This window comes from Prionailurus bengalensis, chromosome B2 (assembly GCF_016509475.1).
Source record: "Prionailurus bengalensis isolate Pbe53 chromosome B2, Fcat_Pben_1.1_paternal_pri, whole genome shotgun sequence".
NCBI classification, from domain to species: Eukaryota; Metazoa; Chordata; class Mammalia; order Carnivora; family Felidae; genus Prionailurus; species Prionailurus bengalensis.
Genome location: NC_057349.1, coordinates 35,180,570 through 35,193,531, shown reverse-complemented (window position 1 = coordinate 35,193,531; position 12,962 = coordinate 35,180,570). Strand labels below are relative to the sequence as shown.

Sequence of the window (12,962 nt, the reverse complement as noted above, 5' to 3'; positions counted from 1 at the left end):
TGAGGGCAGGGGCCTTGCATTCATGCTTTCGTCAAACATTACTGTACTCTACTAAATGCCAGCCTTTGTTTGAGGATCTGGGGATACAGGGATGAATATATGACACAGTCCCTGGCCTCATTCATCAAACAGCAATGACTACAAGTGCTGACAAGATTAAGCACTTTCTCTGTGTCATGCATTCGCTACATGCTTTTCATGCATTCAGTCCTCACAACGAGCTTATGGGGCATTATTATGCCCATTTTACAGATAAGGAAAGCAAGACTTATGAAAGTTAGATATGCTGTCACAGGCACATGAGTAGCAGATGCCAAGGCTGGGGTTAGAGTCCAGCGGTCCGACAGCTCAGTCCACCTTCTTCGCTGCTATGCTAGCCTGCCCTCTGCAGAAACTACCTCCGTGTCTTAAACGTGGTAATGACTCACTGCAAGTAATTTTTACAAACGCGGTTTATTGCTTGGGCTTGGTCAGGGTATCTTCCGATGACCAGGTTTGTTTGCAATGCACTTACTGCACTGTATCAGACTAGATTGGACGTGAGGTGGTTTGCAGCCCCTGACGACTGGAAAGCAAGGCTGAGAAACTAAGAGGTCATGTTTGGCCCCCGTTTGGAAGATAAAAGACTGTTTCAGGCTCTTTCATTCCCCTGCCATTTCTGGAACAGTTCTGATTCCCCCTACCTTTTTCTTTTCTTTATTATTATTAAAAAAAAAATTTTTTTTGTGGGGTGGGGGGAAGAATATTTTGGAAAAAAACTTGGTGGGAAGTTGATACATTATAACAGCAACGAAGTGAACTGTGTATACCGAGGAATTACTCTACGCCTTTGCTTATATCATCGCTTACATCCTCGCAACAATAGTTGGTTTTGTTTTTCCATTTCTGGGGAGGACCCGAGGCGCGGACTGGTACAGTTAGCATACCCCAGATCACACAGCTAGACAGAACCAGGTTTTTGATCCTAGGTTTGCCTAACTCCAAAACCTACATTTTAATCATGCTGTCTCCCTGATGCTGGAACTTGGCAGAGGGAGGAAGGAACTCCCTTCCTGCTGACCTTCCTGACACAGTTAAGTGGCGGGTGAGGATACCCAGTAACCTTGAGATCTGTTGGTTAGGGATACTGGCACAAAAGGATCTTAAGGTGCTTCTGAGCTGCAATTTTATCTCTTTAAGACCCAGGGCTCCCATGCCAAGGCTGTTCCGTGATCCTCGGAGATTTCAGGGGTGGGGAAACTGGATGGAACGCGCTGACATACAACAAGCAAAAAAAGACCTCAGCATTTTTGCCTCGCCTCGGTGGCTCCTGCCTTTTTTTTTTTTTTTTCTCTCCCTCTCTCATTTATTTATTACTATGCTATTCCCTGGCCCTGCTGCTGTGTCAATACTGATAAAAGCAAATCTCCCCACAAACAGGTGCAGCCAGAGCTGCCCCTTGGACAGCTGCCAGGGAATGTGATCGCTCAGCTGAGGTGACCTGCCCCTGCCCAACCCCCTTCTCGGGTTCCAGCCCAGGGCATGTGTCCTTGGGCGGTTAATGTCCGCGTGTTCAGAGCCTGGTATCTCAGCTGGCATCACGGACTCAAGATGGCAGAGGTAGTTGCGGAGGGGTGGGCGTGTGCAGGACAGAGGGGGGCCTCCGGGAGTTACTTATTTTCCCTTTCGGTTTCTTCGGAAATTACATGGACAATACTATGTCACCAAGTCCCTCCTGCAAGCATTTGAAAATATTTCCTAAGAATATCACCCCTGATTTTTCTAGATAAATATTTTTTCCAGGCCCACCCGTTTCCAACTTCACATATACACTTGCAATTTAATGACCCAAAAGACATTATCTGAGCACCTCCTAGGGCTCAGTGGAGGGTTCACCTACAGAAACATTTTGTGAGGCAACCCTGTTACCCAGGATGCATTTTGATGCTGCCAAGCCCTGTGACTTTGACTCCGGTGTGTAAAAGATTATATTCCATCCCCCCGCCCCCGCCCCCGTGTCTGTGTTTTGTCCCCAAGCATCATTTCCCCACTTCCCTAGGGCACCAGCCTTTCCGGAAATGCCCCAGCTCAGCAAGCGGCCTCCACCTCCCCGGGAAGTGAGAGGGGGCCGTGTGGCGGTGACAGCAGAGGGCGGGCCTGGGGCCGGGCCGGGCCGGGCCGGGCCGGGCCGGGCCGGGCCGGGCCGAGGGCAGGGGCCGGGGTCGGAGCCGGAGCCGGAGCCGGAGCGGGAGCCTCCCGCCCCGCTGAGCGGCCGCAGAGCAGCGCGCGGCTCCGGGAGGGGAGGACGTTGCTATGCAAATGCGCCGCGGCCTGCGGGCCCCCTTTACCCAGGGGCCCTCCGGTTGCCAAAACAGACCATTCCCCAGAACAGTCGCCTAGAAACGGGCGCTGTCATAGCAGCCTCTCAGCAGCGGCGAGCCAGCCGCGCTGCCAGGAGGAGCTGGGTCAGGGTGTTCAGACCTCCTGAGCACCCCCTCCCCACCCCGTCTCCACCTCAGGGAGGGGAGTGGTGGCTTGGGCCCCTCCTTGGAGCAAGGGAGGGCACTAATTGGATTGGAACACTCCAGAAACACATCAGCTGCTCCTCCCTGGGGGAAAGGAGTGTGAGGGGGAGGCTTCAGACTGTCTTTGTGATGGGTCTCAGCCTCACCCTCCCTGCAGCCTCGCCCTGATTTGGTCCTCACCAGCCTCTGCCCACCCGGAACCTCCCTCAGGGCACCACAGCAGGCTCGGGGTGGAGGGGAGGGGGCAGACACCAACCAGATAACCCCGCAAAGAAATTCAGCCATAAAGAGGGGTACGCGATGCGACAGCAATTGAAGATACAGGGTCTGACCTGCTTTGAGGGGGTTAGGGAAGAATGCAGGTTTGCTGTGACTCCCAAGCCGGTGCCCTGGCCACTACCTCCCCCAGCCCTTCCCTTTCTCAGCAGGCTCCTCTCACTCAGCCTGTGGGGCCTGGCCATCCCCCCAGGCCCTGGGAGCAGGGACGTTTTCCTACCTTATTTGGCAGCAAGAGAGTCTGTCATTTAAGTGCATGTATCTTGCCTCTTAACAATTACAGTATAAACTTCTAAAAGGCAGGACCCATATAATTCTGTGATGGCACACCTTGACCACGAAGAACACGACTGATTTGAACAGATCCGCTTGAAAGTGGTGCCAGTGATGTTTATCACCCTGGGAGGCCTCTAATGTTGCCTTTGCAGCAACTGTTTTAGAGTGGCCCTCAGAGACTACTTAAAACCTCATGAAACTCTGGGATTGGGGACGGGAGAAGATTCAGTGTCAGCCCGAGTGACATTAAGCCAACAGGTGGGCTACAGAGAAAGTGACTCCTCAGGATACAGCATTCCCTGGGGTCTAGATGCTGCACGCCATGGCCAGAGCACGGGCCTGACGGCTGGGGGCAGCTTTGTACTAACGTGCTGGGCGAGAGACCTTCCTTCATAATCCACGGACGGCCTTGGGAGTTGTACGGATTCTATAAACATGAAGTCTTCGTTCAATCTTGTTTAGTGAGGCAGCATGTAAACGTGTAATCTCTCCCTTCTCTTTCTCCTTTCCTTCCTCCTGCATTGAGTGCCTGCTGTGTGCCAGGCACTGGAGATTCAGAGAATAATTAAATTGATATTTGTAAGGAGAAAAATAATGCATAGTGCAGGCGACACTTGCCCTGCATTAAGGTCACCAGTATGTGTCTTTTGATTAACTTTCTTGTGTTTGTGGGTTTTCCCTAGATCATAAATCTCACTTCTCTGAAGGCCAGAAATTTACTTTCCCAGACTCCTTTGCAACTAAGGTGTAGGCATGTGACCTAGGTTCCACCAATCAGATGCATGCACATGAGGGTTTTGATTTGGAAGAGGGCAACAGGAAGCAGGTGTCCTGGGGAAGGGGGTTAGAGGAGGCTTCTGGGCCTTCAGAGCAACAGGAGGGATGGTCTGAGATCCAATTCCCACCATTGTTGAAGGGGGTGAGTTCAGGCAAGTTGCAGAATTTATGCTGATAGCTGCCTTGGTGGTTTGGCTAGAAAAGCACCCTGAGGTGGTTTGGGCATCATCCCTGCATTCTGAGCCTCTGTGCCTGTCTTCCCTTTTGGATTCTGTGAGCTACTGAATGTTTTTTAATAAGTTCCTTTTCTGTTAGGGGCACCTGGGTGGCTCAGTCCGCTAAGCGTCCGACTCTCGATCTCAGCTCAGGTCATAATCTCACAGTCCTTGAGATCAAGCCCCACTGTCAGACTCTGTGTTGACAGGGCAAAGCCTGCTTGGGATTCTCTCTCTGCGTCTGACTCTGCCTCTCCCTCAACCCCCACGCCACTTATGCTTTCTTTCTTAAAATAAACTGAAAAAGGGGCTCCTGGGTGGCTCAGTCGGTTAAGCGGCCAACTTCAGCTCAGGTCATGATCTCGTGGTCTGTGAGTTGGAGTCCCGCGTCGGGCTCTGTGCTGACAGCTCAGAGCCTGGAGCCTGGAGCCTGCTTCTGATTCTGTGTCTCTGTCTCTCTCTGCCCTTCCCCTGCTTGCTCTCTGTCTCTCTCTCTCTCTCAAAAATAATCAGCATTAAAAAAGAAAAAAAAAAAACCATAAAAGCAGCACCTGGGTGGCTCATTCGGTTAAATGTCCGACTTCAACCCAGGCCATGATCTCAAGGTTTGTGAGTTCGAGCCCCACATCAGGCTCCGTGCTGACAGCTCAGAGCCTGGAGCCTGTTTCAGATTCTGTGTCTCCCTCTCTCTCTGCCCCTCCCCCGCTCACACTCTGTCTCTCTCTCTCTCTCTCTCTCTCTCTCACTCAAAAATACACATTAGAAAAAACAATTAAAAAAATAAAAATGAATAAACTGAAAAACCAAATCATCATAAAAAAAGAGATAAGTTCCTTTTCAGTTAGAGTGGATTCTGTCGTTTGCAACTAAGAACTCTGACACAGATGGATGGATGAATGAATAGGTGGATGGATGGGTAGGTTGAAGGGTGGGTGGAAGAGAGGATAAAGGGTCGGTGGGCAGGCACCAAAATATGGAGTGATTTGGGGCGGTGGGACTTTAGGTTACTTTTTCTCTTTTCTCTGGATTTTCTTTTCCTTCTCCCTCCTCCTCCTCTTGCTCCTCCTTATCTCTTCTATGAAAGCATGTTACTTGCATAGTAATAAAAAAAGTTATCAGAAACCAGCATCTAGAAGAGATCACACAACACAGGGAAGATTAAAAAAATGGAGGTTCTAAGCCAGGAGGAGCTCTGGAAGGGCTCTGGCTCTGGGCTTCGATCCCACTGTCTCACCACGTGTGCCCTGACCCCCAGCAAGCCTTGAATTTCTCTTCCTCCTCCACACCCAAGGCTGTGCCCACCAATCAGAGGCATGCACTGGCTCATCCTGCTTGGTGACATTTTCCTGTTGTTACCCAACAGTCCTGGTTTACCTTGAGCAAGGATGACACACACACTTGTGACTCACCCCATATTGTTCTGCCCTCTCCCGGCTCTGGCCCTCCAGTGGCACTGACTATCCCTTGGCTGGCAAGTACAACAACCTCGTTCTATGGCTATGTTTCGCTTGGCATGTCCCATCACCCGCCACAGATTGTCAGTTCCATGGAGGCTGGGATTGCAACTTACGTGATGTTTGCAAACTCCCAAAGCTTGGTGGGAAGTAGGGTTTTAAGATACGCCTACAGAAGATGAGGATTGTATGGTTTCTTCTCACTTTGGTGACTGCCACAGTAAACTTATTTTATTAAGCAAACTCTCTGCCCAGCATGGGGCTTAAACTCACGACCCCGAGATCAAGAGTCCCATCCATGCTCTGCAGACTGAGCCAGCCTCGTTCCATAATGAAATTTTAAAGGTTTTGCAGTCAGGGCCCTTCTGTCTCCTTCCCTCTCACCCACCCTTCCTTCCTTCCTTCCTTCCTTCCTTCCTTCCTTCCTTCCCTCCCTCCCTCTCTCCTTCACTTTCTTCCTTCCTTCTCTCCCTCCCTTTCTTCCTTCCCTCCTTCCCTTCCTTCCTTCCTTCCTCTTTCCCTCCTTCCCTTCCTTCCTTCCCTTCCTTCCTTCCTTCCTTCCTTCCTTCCTTTCTTCCTAAATGTCTCTGATGTGCCAGGTGTTTACTGTTTAATATCAAGAAGCAAATATAAATAGGCAAATAAGTGGGGGAAAAAAGTGGCAGAAGAACTTGGATGGCCAAGTGTGCAGGGGAGAGGAGTGATTAGTTGGGAATAGAAACCGCTTTTTTTAAGTGTTTTTTTTTTAATGTTTATTTATTTTGAGAGAGAGACAGAGAGCATGAGCAGGGGAGGGGCAGAGGGAGAGGGAGAGAGAATCCCAAGCAGGCTCCACACTGTCATTGCTAAGCCTGACACAGGGCTCAATCCCACGAACCGTGAGATCATGACCTGAGCCCAAATCAAGAGTCAGACACTCAACAAACTGAGCCACCCAGGGGCTCCGGAAAAGGCTTCTTCATAGGAATAATAGCAAGCGTTTATTCTAGGACGCCCTGTTCTCGGTATTTAACATATGCTCATGCGCCTCACCCTCGAAATAGCAACAGGGCAAGTACTATTGTTACTTCCGTCTTACGGGTGAGGAAACGGAAGCCTTGAGAAGTTTAATGTCGTCCGGGATTGCTGCAGAGCTGGGACTTGCACCCGGGCCTCTGGGTGCTTACGTCAATGAGCTTCACTGTGGCGTTATACTGCATGGAGAAGATCCTGGAAAGGTAAGGGATCATCAAGCATGGAGGCCGTCTACATAGTCGAGGGCACGGAGGGCCGCCTGTCTGTTCAGCTCGGATGTAGGTGCACAGGGGAGCGGGATGGTGCACGGCGGGGGCACACTCAGTAGCAAGTGAGAACCCACTACGACAGCCTTGGATGTTCTCTTTATTTCTCGAAAGGTAATTTCATTGCAAGTTCAAACCTCTTGCATGATCTCTCTTCTAGGCCATCCTCTCCATTTCTAGTCTGTTTCTTTAAAAAAAAAAATTTTTTTTTTAATGTTTATTTATTCTTGAGAGAGAGGCAGAGAGACAGAGCATGAGCAGGGGAGGGGCAGAGAGAGAGAGGGAGACACAGAATCGGAAGCAGGCTCCAGGCTCCAACCTGTCAGCATAGAGCCTGACGCGGGACTCGAACCCATCAATTTTTTTTTTTTTTTTTTTTTTTTAATGTTTCGTTTGCTTCTTTACCCCATCTGCTGTAGTGGCTCTTGGGCATCCAGAATCAACCTTTTCCTCCAAAAGAAATACACAAACACCCACGTGCCCTGTTGGCCTCTCCACTGACCTGTGGCCCTTATCACACCCCTTTGCTCCCAGCGCTCCCCCCCGACACCACTTTCCACCAATCCCATTGAATTTTGGTGCTTCCCCCGGCCCACCCCCGCCTCGCTCTGATCCAGAAAATGGACTTGGGAGACGTGTCCTCCTCTGAACTGCTCTGGCAGTGGGGTCTCAGCCAGTGGCTGCCTGCTCGTGGGCTGCAGGGTTATTGCAAGAAGTCTCTGTGTCTATTTGTACTCCAAATACTGTCTGCCGACTGTATAAGTAATGTCTGGGTAACTAACTGTGCTGCTGCTCTTTGGCGGTGCTGGTCGTTTTTCCACTGTGAATTTCCCTGGTTGACTAAAACCCTAAATAACAGCTCCATTCATCTGCAGGCTTGCAACAATTTCCAAAGCGGGGAAGGAATCCTCCTGTTAGAGCAGGTTGGAAACCACTGAGCCGGCCTGTGGAGGCAGCATGTTATACCCCCTCAGCAGAGACGGAGTCATGAGACCTGAGGTCAGGTTCCAGCCCCTCCCCTGGCTGGTTGGATGATCTTGGGGGCCATCCCATGTGACTTGGAGAGCTTTGGTTTCCTCACCCTGGAGCAGAGATCACGAAAATTATTTGGCCGGATTGTCAAGAAGATTAAATGAGATAGATAAAGGGCTTTGGAAGCCGTGAGGCTTTGCAGAAGTGGAAGGATTGTTGTGGTCATCTTCTTACTTGCATTATCAGCTTCTTAAGGGCAGGGACAGTTCCCTCAGTGACGCCCCTCACCCCCATCACCTCTTGCACTCACACGGGACTATGAGATGACCTCGTAAAAACACCACCAAGTGACTAGCACAGCGGCTCAGCACACAGCAGGTGCTTAATAAATGGTAGCTGCTACGGATGCATGGGCATCTGGTTGAAATCTTCTCTCTGCCACTGCTGAGTTAGGGAGCGGGGCCGTGGGCAAGGTTAGCACTGACATGCCCTAGTGTCCTCGTCTACCACATGGCTGAGAAGAGCAGCTCGTTCATGAAGTGGCTGTGACACAGGAGGAGTTGTGTGTATAACAGAGCCAGGCACAAATCAACCACTCTGTAGGCAGCAGCTGTTGTTATTATTCTTTTTCTGAATTTTTTAAACATTTATTAATTTTTGAGAGAGACGGAGCGTGAGTGGGGGGAGGGGGAGGGGCAGAGAGAGAGGGAGACACAGAATCTAAAGCAGGCTCCAGGCTCTGAGCTGTCCGCACAGAGCCCAATGCAGGGCTTGAACGCACGAGCTGTGAGATCACGACTTGAGCCGAAGCCGATTGCCTAACCAACTGAGCCACCCAGGCACCCCAGAGCGATTCTTTAAGAGGTGATGTGCAAAGGTCGCCAGACTGGAAAGGAGGCAGTGTAGCTCCTGGTCTTTGTTCAGAGTCATCAAGGCCTTCAAAGACAGCTAGATGCTCAGGCCAGCCTCTAAGGGTCAGCACAGATGACAGAGCCGTGAATATGCTCGTGTGCCATTTCTAGGTGTGGCCTAGATCCCCACAGCAGACATTGTTAGGTAAAGGGGTACACCTTTAACATGTGGGTTAATACCACGATTGTCCAACATGCACATATTCCTGTTTGCATTCTTTCCTATCCGAGCAAAAGGGTCTGTCTCCCCACACCCCCACCCACCCACATTTTCAAGTTTTAATTTTATTCATTTTTTTTGACTAGGTAATATTTGCAGTCGGCACATAATTTTAAAAGGTGCAAAGGGACGGGTTGCCTGGCTGGTTCAGTCAGTGGAGCGTGCATGCGACTCTTGATCTCGGGGTTGTGAGTTCAAGCCCCACGTTGTGGGTAGAGATTACTTAAAAAAAAAAAAAAAAAAAGGTACAAAGAGGCATGCAGTGAGAAGTCTCCTCACCCCATCCCAGCCAGCCGAGTTTCCTCCTCAGAAATACAAACTTTGATCTCAGCCTACCTGGCAAGTAGAAAATGCTATCTGACTAAATGAATCTCACCATTCCTTTACTTATTTTTAAAATGTTTATTTATCTTTGAGAGAGAGAGAGAGTGAATAGGGGAGGGGTAGGGAGAGGGAGACTAAGGATCTGAAGGGGACTCTGCCCTCAGAGCCCAAGGAAGGGCCTAAACTCAGGAATCATGACAGTATGATATGAGCGAAGTTGGTTGCTTAACTGACTGAGCCACCTAGGGCCCTTTAAATCTCAGTATTTATTTATTTGTTTGTTTGTTTGTTTGTCTTTAATGTTTATTTTTTTATTTTATTTTTTTATTAAAAAAAATTTTTTTTTTAATGTTTATTTATTTTTGAGACAGAGAGAGACAGAGCGTGAATGGGGGAGGGACAGAGAGAGGGAGACACAGAATCGGAAACAGGCTCCAGGCTCTGAGCCATCAGCCCAGAGCCCGACGCGGGGCTCGAACTCACGGACCGCGAGATCGTGACCTGGCTGAAGTCGGACGCTCAACCGACTGCGCCACCCAGGCGCCCGTTTAATGTTTATTTTTGAGAGAGAGAGAGAAAGAGGCAGAGACAGAATCAGAAGCAGGCTCCAGGCTCTAAGCTGTCAGGACAGAGCCCAATGCAGGGCTCGAACCCACGAACCATGAGACTATGACCTGAGCCAAAGTCGGACGCCCAACTGACTGAGCCACCTAGGCGTCCCTGAATCTCACCATTTAAAGAATATTTCGGGGCGCCCGGGTGGTTCAGTCGGTTAAAGCATCCGACTGTCATGCTTTCACAGTTGGTGGGTTCCAGTCCCACATCAGGCTCTGTGCTGACAATGCAGAGTCTGCTTCGGATCCTCTGTCCCCCTCTGTCTCTGCCCCTCCCCCGCTCATTCTTTTTCCTTCTCTCAAAAATAAATAAAACGTTAAAAAATAAGAAAGAATATTTTTGCGTTTAAAAATCTTTCTAATTTATTTTATAAGTGGAAGTTTGTACCTTTTAATCCCCTTCCCCTCTAACCTCTCCTCTGGCAACCACCGGTTTATTCTCTCTATTATTTTTATGTGAAAACAAACCAGAATATACTTTAGAGTAGAATGTTGCATCTGAATGAACTCTGAGATAAAACCAGAAACTTCAAAGAAGTTTTATGTTCAAGGGTGGGGTGGGGTGGAGACGTGCTTCTGGTTCCGCCTCCTACCCTCTCGTGGGGGGAAAAGGTTGACACAGCTCTGAATTAGTGTATAAAGCACAACCTTGACGATGCCTCTGCCCCTCTCGGTGATCCTGGGGTTTTTCCTCTTCCCCTGCCACCTGCATACAATCCTTCCCTTACGCCCCTTCCCTGCCATGGCTTGGCCACCACCTTGTTGCTTGACCTTCAGTGGGTCACCTCCACTCTGGGCTTTGGTTTCCCTCACTTGTAACAAGAGGGATTGGACCAGGCGCATTCCAGGTGAAACATTCCAGGACTAATCAACTAATTCACATTAAGGTGTAGATGACTGATAACAGCTGAATGTATTACCTGTCTGGTGGGTGGGAGTATTTTAAAAGATGCAGTTTCTCATCCTAAAAGCATGAACGTGCATGGTGCAACTTCAGGCAGGGTCACGGGTGGGTGGGGATGATATGGGGAGAGGGGGTGCCTCCCCTGACATTTCTCCAGTGATCACCGGGGTGAGGGGGGCACTGCTCCAGTCAGGGGTGGGGTCTGCCCCGCGGGAATGTGCCTGTTGGTTTCCCACCAGAACTTACACCATCCTCCTCCCTCTCTGGCAATGGCCAAGAGCAGGGTTGTGTCATACCGAAAACTGCCTCATCAGGGAAACCCACGTGTGTGGCCTAGGAAGCTACCCTGTCCCCTGGGGCAAGGGGTGCGGTGGGGGCGTTCAGCAGCCTGGCTTCCAGGTTCACGGGTCAGTTCTCATCCTGGGCAAGTGAAGAGGCCTCTGTTGGAGGGCGATCCGCTTTCTGCCAGAGCAGGTGGTCCCGCCACACCTGAATCCAAGACATCTGCGTTTCACCCAGGGAGAAAGCCTGTGCTGAATGCTGTCTGGTTTCATTTTCTGTAGGAGGTTTGATTTGGCTTCTGAATTTTCAGGGAGGGCATGAGAGAGGGTGTGGCCTGCAGCCACCATTAGTCCATCAGAAATAGGAATGTGACTCTTGATCTTGGGGTTTGTGAGTTCGAGCCCCATGTTGGAGGTAGAGTTTATGAAAGAAGGAAGGAAGGAAGGAAGGAAGGAAGGAAGGAAGGAAGGAGAGAAGGAGAAAGGCATTTATTTTTCTGGTTGGTGCATCTCTTATAGCTCCCTCTGAGGCACCTGCTATCTGGGCCTCCCTTCAATGGAGGCAGTATGGGAGTGCGTCTGTGTTCCAGGCAAGAGAGTGGTAGGTAGGAATGGAGACCCGGGGTGATGGTCAGTGGTCCCTACTCTGGCAGCAATGCTAACTAAGGGGCTCAGACCAGCCCGAGGATCGACATGCCTCTCTCTTCATGAGAATCGCCACCATCATATCCCTTCCTCTTCTCTAGAGCAGGACAGCTTCTCAAGACCTCTCAGTGCTTTGGCCATGAGCCTCAGCATGGAACACACAGAGCTCTAGACCCTCCCTGCTCAGAGTGTAGTCTGAGACCAGCAACATTAGCTCCACCCGGGAGCTGGTTAGAAATGCAGACTCTCGGAGGCGCCTGGGTGGCTCAGTCAGTTGGGCGTCCAACTTCAGCTTGGGTCATCAACTGACGGTCTGTGAGTTCAAGCCCCGCATCGGGCTCCGTGCTGACAGCTCAGAGCCTGGATGGAGCCTGCTTCAGATTCCGTGTCCCCCTCTCTCTCTGCCCCTCCCCCACTTATGCTCTGTCTCTCAAAAATAAAATAAAACATCTAAAAAAAAGAAAAAGAAAAAAAAGAAATGCAGACCTCAGTGCCCATCGTAGGCTACTGAATCAGAGTCTGAATTTTTACAAGATACCAAGCTGATTACATTAACAGACATTAATGTTTAAGAAAAATCGGTCTTGATGATGCATTCCTTGGGGAGAGAGGCAGAAAGAAATATAAGCTCCCCACGGCGGCCTCCTCGGAGAGGAAGACTTGCCCACAAGCCTCAATGGAGGGAAGTGAACGCAGAGGAAAAGGCTGAGGAAGGCACTCCAGGAAAACATGCTGAAATAGGCAGGTGCCTTTAACGTTTTTAGTTTAATTTTAATTTTATTTTTAATAGGCAATTCACTTACACCGTTAAGATTCTAAAGATGCAGAAAGGTATGTCAGACAGTTTCTTTCCCACACCTGTCTCCCAGCCACTTCCTGTCTCAAAAGCAACCTATGTTACTAGGCGAGAGGTATAAGATATTATGCAAATGAACCCTGTGTGTGTGTTCTTAACTCACCAAACCCCCTTTAAAAAATTCAGCTGCTAGTTTGCCATACACGGTGTCTAGACCTTGCTTTTTCCACTCAATAGCTCTTGGAGAGCATTCCCGTATCATATGGAAAGAATGCTCCAGATTGCATTTCAGCTGAATGTTATTCCAAAACGGGGTTCGAGATCATGACCCGAGCCGAAGTCAGATGCTTAACCGACTGAGCCACCCAGGCGGCCCCCTACTTAGGTATTCTCTCGGAGCCTCCGACAGGACTTCGGAGACCCAGGGTCACCCCCTCTGGGAGTTCCACCTCCTTCTCCCTCCTATCACACTTGCCCATAGCTTTGGCAGAACCCTAATCATATGATAGTATT

The 12,962-nt window shown here is 49.9% G+C and overlaps 1 long non-coding RNA gene across 1 annotated transcript; it reads left to right on the top strand.

The window, feature by feature from the left end:
* Positions 1-6,411: 6,411 nt before the first annotated feature.
* LOC122490608 lies at positions 6,412-8,160 on the top strand. Its single transcript, XR_006299166.1, has 2 exons — positions 6,412-6,719; positions 7,658-8,160. It is a non-coding gene; the product is annotated as an uncharacterized LOC122490608 (long non-coding RNA).
* The last annotated feature ends 4,802 nt before the right edge of the window (positions 8,161-12,962 follow it).